We start from the raw sequence: 10,293 nt of genomic DNA, 5'->3' as shown, positions 1-10,293 counted from the left end.
CAAAGAGGTCTAAAAGCTAGATTAATAAAGACCTTGTCTCAAAACACACACACACATATATATAACAAAGAATAATGCTAAAATAGATTGACTTTAATTTTGGGTTTTTTTGGGGGGAGGGGGGCGGGTATCGAGACAGGGTAGCCCTGGCTGTCCTGGAACTCACTCTGTAGACCAGGCTGGCCTCGAACTCAGAAATCTGCCTGCCTCTGCCTCCCGAGTGCTGGGATTAAAGGCGTGCGCCACCACTGCCTGGCGACTTTAATATTTTATGGATAGGCCCAAGGTTCAGAAATTTGCTTGGAGATGGTGTATCCTTCTAGTCTACTTTATTAAGAGAAATAATTGAGTTGTTTATGCCAAGAGGTGGTCTACATTGAAATCCTCCGTTATGCTAGGAAAACAATACAGATAAGTTAGGATGGAAAGGTTGAGTTTGTTTTCCGTTTTCAGAAAAGTGTGGTACTGCTGTGCGCCATATTGTAGCAGACACCTACAGTGTGTGTGTGCCATATTGTAGCAGACACACCTACAGTGTATGTGCGTCAGTCTATGAGAGGCAGGGCAAGGAGGACCACTGTAAGAGGCCAGCTTGGTACACAGCAAGACCTCTCAAAAAAAAAAAAAAAAAAAAAGTGGGAAAAATCAAGTCAAATCGGGAATTCTCAGTTTTAAGGATGCCATGATTGTGCATTTCTTGTGTTTGTCCTCATGCTTACAATCTCCTGGTCATACCCTGTCACAAAGGAAAAGTGTCCACTTCGGAGTCTTGTTAATGTCTGACCCCCTACCATTAAATGTAAAGGATTCAGGCACTCCCTGTCCATGTGAGCCACTGAAGGACAATTTAGGTAATTGCAAGTATCTGTTTGGAGACCAGAATTTGTATTAGACGGTGTTATGCTGTGGTAATCGAAACTACTACCATCTCTAACTTGTCAACAAGTGTCATCAGTAGTAGGGTTTCAAGCTGCCAATGCAAGACAAGATGCCGTGGAAGGACTTTGGGGTCTAATTTAGGTTTAAAATTTGCTGTGGGGCCAGGTGTGGTGGCGCACGCCTTTAATCCCAAAACTTGGAAGACAGAGGCGGGTGAATTTCTGAGTTCAAGGCCAGCCTGGTCTAGAGAGAGAGTTCCAGAACAGCCAGGACTACACAGAGAAACCCTGTCTCGAAAAACAAACAAAAAAAAATTGCTGTGGGTCTCCCAGAGCCAGGCCAAGTAGTCCAGCTATGTAGGAGGTTGGGACAGGAAGAGCAGAAGTCTAAGAGCAGACTGGGCAGCCTTAGTGTGATCCTCTGTTAAAGTAAAGGGTTGGAGCACTCAGGTTACAAGCATTTTTTCCCAGCACCCACGTGGCGCCTTGCAACCTTCCTTCACTCCTTCCTTAGTTCCAAGGATTTGATGTCCTTTTCTTACCTTCATGAGCACAGTGATGAAAAAGTGGCCTAATCTTAGGCTACTGCAGTGGATATTGCCACTGTGTACCCATCAGACAGTAGGGGACCCCGCCTCTCCCTGTGTTGGGTAGTTGTTGCCTTTAGATTGGAGAGGCAGATTGGAGCATCCCCTGTTAGGAGAAGGCAGGAGTTCTCATGATCATCTTCTGAGGTTATAAGCAGGAAACAGTTGCTAAGGGAGACGGGTGCTGTAGCTGTCTACACGTTGTGCATAGAGCTCCAGGGATGGCAGCTTTTGTTAAGTCTTCTTCCAGCTGGGCATAGTGGAGGTCACCATTAATCCCAACACTCCGGAGGCAAAGACAGGCAAATCTCTTGAGCTCAAGGCCAGGCTGGTCTACATAGTGAGTTCTGCGTTAACCAGGGCTACACAGACAAACCCTGTCTCACACCAAAGAAAAGGAAAAGAAATCCTCTTATTGGGGTGAGGTTTGGGTTGTGGCAGCTGCTCGAGTCACCTCTGTTCCTCTAAGTCACGTCTGTAAAACCTGTTCATCAAGTTGGACTTGAATAGCTTCTGGGCTGTCATTGTATCCGGTGAACAGTAGACTTGCAGGAAGGAATACCACACCCTAAAGCCCTGGGCCTTTATTAAACCTTGTTAAAGCATGGTTAAAATCATTATTAGCATTACTAAATGGTAAGGTAAAATCCTTTAAGTTCTAGTTGTGCGCACTGCTGATGCTCATTTTCCTGTCAGTAAGAGATGCTGGGGTTAGGACAACTTGACTTCCTTATTGAGGAGAGCCGGTAGGCGCTGGAGTTTTTCTGTAATAAGCTTCTGAACTCCAGGTAATCCCGAGGCCTCTCCACCTAGGTCAGGGAGGGGAAGCGCTTTGTCTAGTAGTAGTGGAGACTGCTGGGTCTGATCTGAAACAGTGCTATGAATGTGACTGGTACAAATACAAAGCTGTCCCCTGTGATCGAAGTGCAGTCTACCTGGCTATATAAACAGCCTGTTCGGCTCACTTGTTGAGAAGAGGCCGTGGAAATGGCTCTAAAGAGAATGGGCGGGGCCAGGAGGACAGTAGAGTTGGACTTGGTGCAAGTGTATGATCCCAGCAGCACAGAAGGCTGAGGCAAGAAGATCACCCAAGTTCAAAACCAATCTAAAATAAAACACTGGAGAGATAGATGGCTCAGTGGTTTGGAGCACTGACCCAGGTTTAATTACTAGCACCCACTAGCAGCTCATAATTACCTGTAACTCCAGTTCCAGGCACCTGAGACTCCTCTGGCCTCCCTGCTCACCAAGCATGCATGTGGTACAGACAGGCATGCGGACAAAACAGCCACATAAGAAGAATTAGATGCCAAGTATTTTTTAAATAAAAAAGCTAAAATCCCAGCACTCGGGAGGCAGAAGCAGGTGGATTTCTGAGTTCGAGGTCAGCCTGGTCTACAGAGTGAGTTCCAGGACAGCCAGGGCTACACAGAGAAACCCTGTCTCGGGGAAAAAAAAAAAAAAAAGTTAAAATTCCTTTCTACAAATGTTACTGAGCATCATACCTCATTTTGTAGTACCAGAGCTTAGCTGATGCAGGGGTATTACCACAAGTTTGAGGCCAGTCTGAGATTCTGTCTTAACATCCAAAAGGGGGTGGGGGGTGGGGGTGGGGAGTAGAGATGAAGCAGGGGGGAGAACTCGACCTGGTTGCTATAGAGTTTACAGGGTGGTCAGTGCTTCAGAGCCACGGGTCTCAGACAGTCCAGACCCAGGAGCTTCAGTGCTGACCATTATCCAGTGCTGAGGAGTCCTGGTGACTAAGCCCATTCATAAGCTCTGACGCTGATATTGCCAAGGGTTGAAGAACCTCTCCTTCCTAAGTCTGCACCAGAGCCTGTAACACTAGAGCTAAGGGGCCTGCTCCCAAGGTCTGCGCAGAGCATAACACCAGAGGGCGCCACCTGCCCACAGTTTCCCTTTGCCAACTGCCATTGCTCTCAAAAGCTACTCAAGAATCCCTCCAAGAATTCAAATTTGTAGGCAGTCTGGAAAGTGGTATGGTGTCGTGAAGGAAAGCACAGCCCCTGGACCTTCCACTGTTGAGTGTAAACAAAGACACCAATTCCTGAACGGTGAGCCCTTCATACAGAGTTCTGAGTCAACACTGTGTTAGTTACTTTTTCCATTGCTGTTAAAATGCCGTATTTGTTATTCTAAAGATACTTGCCATGCTTTGCGCATTTGTATAGAGCCCTCCTAACCAGAAGGCAGAGGGCCGGCTTTTCCAGGAATCTAAATGCTCACAGGCCATAAGAGAATCTATTCCTCCTTCTTGAGCTTCATGTGGTCTGTGAATTGAATCTTGGGTATTCTGAACTTTTGGGCTAATATCCACTCATCAGTGAGTGCATACGGTGCATGTTCTTTTGTGACTCACTCAGGATGATATTTTCAAGTTCCATCCATTTGCCTGCGAATTTCATGAAATCATTGTTTTTAATAGCTAAGTAGTATTCCATTGTGTAAAAGTACCACATTTTTTTATCCATTCCTCTGTTGAGGGGCATCTAGGTTGTTTCCAGTTTCTGGCTATTATAAACATAGTGGCATATATATGGCTGCTATGAACATAGTGGAGCATGTGTCCTTATTACATGTTTGAGCACCTTCTGGGTATATGCCCAGGAGTGGTATAGCTGGGCCCTCTGGTAGTTCTATGTCCAATTTTCTGAGGACCCACCAGACTGTGAAAGACCAAAGTATGGATGCTTCAGTGCTTCTTAGAAGAGGGAATAAAGGGCAAGTGGGGCCAGAATGAGAATCAAAAAAAAAAAAAAAGAATAACTTTTAAAAAAAGAAGAAGGGGGAACAAAATACAGGAGGAAATACAAAGACAAAGTGTGGAGCAGAGTCTGAAGGGATGGCCATAAAGCAACTGCTCCACCTGGGCATCCATGCCGTATGCAGTCACCAAACCCAGAGGCTATTGTGGATGCCAGGAAGTACTGATGTGAGCCTGATGTGGCTGTCTCCTGAGAGGCTCTGCCAGAACCTGACAAATACAGAGGCAGATGCTTGCAGCCAACCATCGGACTGAGCACAGGGTCCCCAATGGAGGAGTTGGAGAAGGGACTGAAGGAGCTGAGGGGGTTTGCAGCCCCATGGGGGGAGCAACAATATCAACCAGCCAGACTGCTCCCCCACCCCACCCTGAGCTCCTGCATGGCTCCAGCCACATGTGTGGCAGAGGATGGCCTTGTTGGACATCAGTGGAAGGAGCGGCCCTTGGGCCTCAGGGTGTTCGATGACCCAATGTAGGGGAATGCCAGGGCAGGAAGACAGGAGTGAGTGGGTGGATGGGTAGGAGAACACACTCATAGAGGCAGGGGGAGGGGGTATAAGATAGGGGGCTTACAAAGGGAAAAGGGGGAAACATTTGAAATGTAAATAAAGAAAATATCCAATAAAAAAATTTAAAAAAAAAACCTTGAAAAAAAGAATCCATTCTGAAAACACGGAATAAAACCTTTACAGTGGAGCAGGAAGAGCAAAGCCAGTGTGGCCAGGCAGTGCAGGGCCTGGGCTGGGGTTGACCATACATACTCATTTGACATCATTATTTCACTTGAGCAAATACAGACATCTTTGTTTCTGTATCTGTGACATACACCTGCTAAGCCATTATCAAATGTTGTGATGACAGGACTTGGGTCTGTCAGATGTCTGAACTGTTGGCCCTCTCAGGAGTTGCAAAGCATAGGCTCTCATTTCAAAAGCCTGTCTAGCTAGGCTGGGTAGAGTATCTCTAGCTTTAAGATCACTACAGTGGGCATCTCCTGTAGCTCTTCCTTTGTCCTGGAATGTAGTAGTGTTCTTTGATGGCAGCAGCATAAACTGTTTTCTGCATTGCCCAGTGAGATAGCCATCTTTCCCACGCCTGGTGGCTATCAGGCTGCTGGAGCACCCCATTGCCAGGCTTCCCCCACAGAAACAGATCTCACAGTTCCGGAGACTGTAGGTCCAACGTCGACAAGTCCAGGGATGGCTTCTCTTGAACATGGGTTTGTAGATCCCTCCTCCTCCCTAGACATGGCCATGCCTCTGGGTGTCTATTCTTATCTTCTCTGGTTGTGTTAGGCTAAGACCTGCTCAGATGTCTTTGTTTAATGTTAATTGTCTCATTAAAGCCTTATCTCCAAACACAGTCCCATTCTAAGGAATTGTGGAGATTTAAGATTGGGCGTAATTTATCCCTACCCAGGACTGTGTGCGTGTGCAGTGTTGGGTTAGTGTCAGGTCCTTATATGTACAAGGTGAACACTGTCAATGAGTTACATCCCTAGCCATTTATGTACCTGAATTTTGAGATAAAGTCAGACTAAATTGCCTGGGGTGAATTTCCCTCGCAAGCCCTTGACCTGGTGATCCTTCTGCCTCACCTTCCTGGGCGATCGCAGGCACTTACCACCAATGGCACAGGAGCCTTTTAGTAACCATTTCTATGCCTTAAAAAAGATATTTTGATAGCTTGTAATATATGATAATATCACGGTAAGGATTTTGAAGTAGAATAAAAATTTTTAAATTACTAGATACTGCTTTATTGATTTATTTAGTGATTTTCCTAAAGCACTGCTTACACTATCTGTGTGCCAGACACAACCTCACTGGCCACCTGAAACAGAATGAGCTGGGGAAATGGCTGAAACACTGTGTCAGTGCAGACAAACAGTGCCCTTAACAACCCGATTGCCATGTCAGCATCTGTAAGGTCTTGCTGGCTTGCCCTCCCTACCTTGTGCTCTTAGAGCACTGGTTCTCAACCTGTGAGTCGTGACCACTTTGGGGGCTGCATATCAGATATCTTGCATATCACAGTGACATCACAATCATAACAGTAGCAAAATGTGGTGAAGTAGCAACAAAATATTTATGGCTGGGGTCACCAGGATTAGGAAAGGTGGAGAACCACTGTTTTAAAAGAGTATAAAATGAAAATGTAAACAGGACCCAGAATAGAAGCCTTTCAGGAGCTAGCTGGTTTCCGTCGGCTGGCGGCAGGCATCTCTCTTCCACTCTCACTGATTACCAAAGGGCTTGTTCCAGAAAGATACCTTAAACAGCAGCATGCTGATCTATCTTGAAGTGGTACAAGCCTTTAATTCCAGCACTTGGGAGACGAAGGGAGGGTCACCTCTGAGTTCAGGTCAGCCAGGGCTAAAAGTGAGGCCCTCCTGGCTTTAAAATAAGCAAGACAATGAGAGGAACAGGCAGCAGTGGCAGCTGGGATACTGTGGGCCTCCCTCCACGACATGGGGCCTTCTCAGGCTTGAAGACAAACCAAGGTAACATTCAGGGTGGTTTGGTTCAGATTTAAAATGGCCCCAAAGAAGCTGGGCATAGAGACTCATGCCTGTAACCCTGTCATGCCTGTGACCCTGGCACTCGGGAGGTAGGGGCAGGAGGGGCAAAAGTCCAAAGCCAGGTTGGAAAAAACACTTGAGTCTGAGATGAGGCCACAATGGTACAAAGAGTTTCTGGCTGGAAAAGAGGAACCCTAAAAGCTCCAGGCAGAACGATCATTGGGGTCTCCCTGTGAAGTCTGACTCTTGCAGACCTGCTAGGAAACCTCTGTTTGTTCTGCTGCTCACAGCTGATGAGGGCGTTTCCAGCTAAGGGAGAAAGATAAGAAAAGCTGGCAGTGCGTCGGGCGATATCTCAGAGGAAAGGTAACCTCAAGTTATCAGGCACTGCCACATTGAAAATTAACTAGGTTTGTGTGTGACGTGTGAGTTTACTGTATCTTTGAAGTAAAGATCTTTCCCACCTAAAGTGTGAGCAGCCTTCTCCCGCCCAGCATCTGCTGGTCCCTCATCCACTACTGAGCAATAAATTGTCGGCACATTTTGACTTCATGTTTGCATGAGTCAGTCACGCCCTGCTAACTCTTCCAACACTTAAGTTAGCTAACTGTGTCAGCGTTTTTTATTTCTTTTGGGTGTTTTTTTTTTTTTTTTTTTTTTTTTTTTTTTTTTTTTTTTTTTTTTTTTTGGTTTGGTTTTGTTTTGTTTACTCATCGGATTTTTTTATTTTTTGTTTTTGTTTTTAGGGAGTGGAGTTTGTTTTGTTTTGTTTGTCAAACAAAATCTCTCCGTTCAGCTCAGCCTAGCCTGGAACTCAGGCTGGGATTGAACACCCAGCAATCTTCCTGCTTCAGCCTCAGGGTCCTGGAATTATAGTTGTGAGCTATTGCACCCAGCTCCTAGTGTGATGTGTAGATCAGATTCCTACCTCCCTTCTCAGTTCTCAGTCCTAACACGATTGCCTGAAGTTAAGAAAGATGCTGGCTTCATCACATTAATCCACAGGCTTAAGGGTGCACAGCTGCAATTCCAGCAGTCAGGAGGCAGTGGCCGGAGAGTCACTGTGAGTCTGAGGATGGCCTGAGCTTACATAGGGAGCCCAGGGCAGCCTGGACTATACAGGAGATGCTGTGGAAAACCAAAATCATTAACAATAACTACATAGAGACATTCTGCCAAACAACAACAACAAAACAACAGTGACGCCATGTCTCAACAAACCTCCACAATCCCTCTTAAACAACCCACCACCACAACAGCCGTGTGTCCATCGGGGGTTATTCTCATGTGTTTTTCCTATTTTGTTGTTGTTGTTGTTTTAATAACAGTGACGTTGCTCCTCCCTCCCTCCCTCTCTCCCCACCTCTCCCACCTCTCTCTTGTCCCTCTCTTCTTTCTCCTTCTCCTTTTTCCCCTTCTTTCTCTGCACTTGCGCCCTTTCTCTCTCTCTCTCCCTCACACCCCCTTTTCTCCCCATGGTGACTCCCCTGGCCTTGGTCCTTGGGGCAGTGAACTCATCAAAGAGTAGCTTCCCAATGTGCCTGCCTTTAATATTCCTGGCTGTCCTGGAACTCACTCTGTAGACCAGGCTGGCCTCGAACTCAGAAATCCGCCTGCCTCTGCCTCCCGAGTGCTGGGACTAAAGGCGTGCGCCACCACACCCGGCTTAATATATCCTAATCTGGCTTGAATTGGCTCATTTCACCGATGGAAAAATAACCATCACCTATGAATTCCAGGCATGTACTCTACCCACCAATGGCTGATTATTTAATCATGCAAGGCTGTGTAATGAAACCTTATTAAGTTCCCCCAAAACGATGGGATTTGAGGAGTTCTGGGGGCTGTGCCCTACACTGGGTAAGGCATAGAACTTCTAGCTGACCTCAGGCCCTTTCCTTGCCTCTCTGTCATTTGGACTCCTGGATATGTGTACTTTAGGGCTGAGACTGGGACTCAGTGGTAGGACTTTTGCCCAATATGAATGAGGCATGGAGTCTAGCCCCAGCACACACACAAACACACACACACACATACAGATTTGTATGTTGATGTGTCAGAGTTTTTCAGTTTTTCATATTCTCCATTTAAGTGTATTAGGATGATATATTAATGCATTTCCAAATATCCAGTCACTTATTCCATGATCAAATTATGCTTGTGTGTTGTGTGTGCACGTGAATGCAGGTGCCCTCAAAGACTAGAGTTATCAGAGTCCCTGGAGCTGCAGTTATAAGCAGTTGTAAGCTACCTGATGTGAATTCTGGAAACTTAAGAGCAGCAGGGCCTTTTTTTTTAGACAGCATTTCACCGTGTGACTCTGGCTGAACTCATTATGTAGACCAGGCTGACCTTGAACTCACAGAGATCTACCCACCTCTGCCTCCCTGGTCCTAGGATTAAAGGGGTATGCTACCATACCCATCCAGGGTGCCATCTATCTAGCTCTGAATAATTAAAACAAAAGTACAAAAACACTGCACCTGAATATTGTAACCCTGTAGAAGTGGGTATGCTGTCTCATTGCTTTCCTTTATTGTTGTTTTGTTTTTGTTGTTACTTTCTGAGACACAGTCTCACTGTGTAGACCTAGCTGGCCTTTAATTTACAGAGCTTTGCCTGAGTACTAGGAGTGCTGAGACCCAAGGCCTGTGGCACCATGCCTGGCTTTTGTTTCTGTAGCCCAGGCTGTGCTGACATTCACAACACTTCTCCAGCTTCAGCCTCCCAAGATCTGGAATTACAAGTGTGAGCTGCTGTGACCAGCTCATTCATCCATGTATGTTTAGACATGGTCTTGCTATATATAGGGCCGCAGTTGATCTCAAACTCATGTACTTGGGCAGTCCTTCCAGTTCTGCCTCTCAAGCAGTTGGGGTGACAGGTGTATGTTGTTTTTCGAGTAGGTCAGCTAGGTTTGGCATAATGACGTTCCACAGACTCAGTGTCTTACCACAGAAGGCTGTTGTCTCAGAAGTTGGGCACACAGCATCACAGGGGTGGTCTTTCCTGTCTCCTCACAGCTTTCTTTATGTGACTTGCTGGCAGTCTGTTTCCCCTTGGCTTGCAGCTGCATAACCATCTCTGCTGTTACTGTCACAAGGTGAGGACAGGCAGGTTGACAACTAGTAAGTGCCACTCCTCCATGTTCTGGCTATCTTTATTTTTTTTCTACTCTTTTTTTTTTTGTTGTTTTGTTTTTCGAGACAGGGTTTCTCTGTAACTCCTGGAACTCACTCTGTAGACCAGGCTGGCCTTGAACTCAGAAATCCACCTGTCTCTGCCTCCCAAGTGCTGGGATTAATCTGGCTATCTTTAAAGAGCTATTTATTTTGTGTATATAAGTACACTGTAGGTGTCTTCAGACACAACAGAAGAAGGAATCTGAGACCATTACAGATAGTTGTGAGCCATCAAATGGTTGCTGAGAATTGAACTCTGGAAGAGCAGTCAGTGCTCTTAACCACTGAGCCACAGACCCCCATCTGTCTCATCTTTTTTTTTTTTTTTTTTTTAAGATTT

Source organism: Mus caroli, chromosome 8 (assembly GCF_900094665.2).
Source record: "Mus caroli chromosome 8, CAROLI_EIJ_v1.1, whole genome shotgun sequence".
Taxonomy (NCBI): domain Eukaryota; kingdom Metazoa; phylum Chordata; class Mammalia; order Rodentia; family Muridae; genus Mus; species Mus caroli.
Note: the sequence above shows the minus strand (reverse complement) of the source record.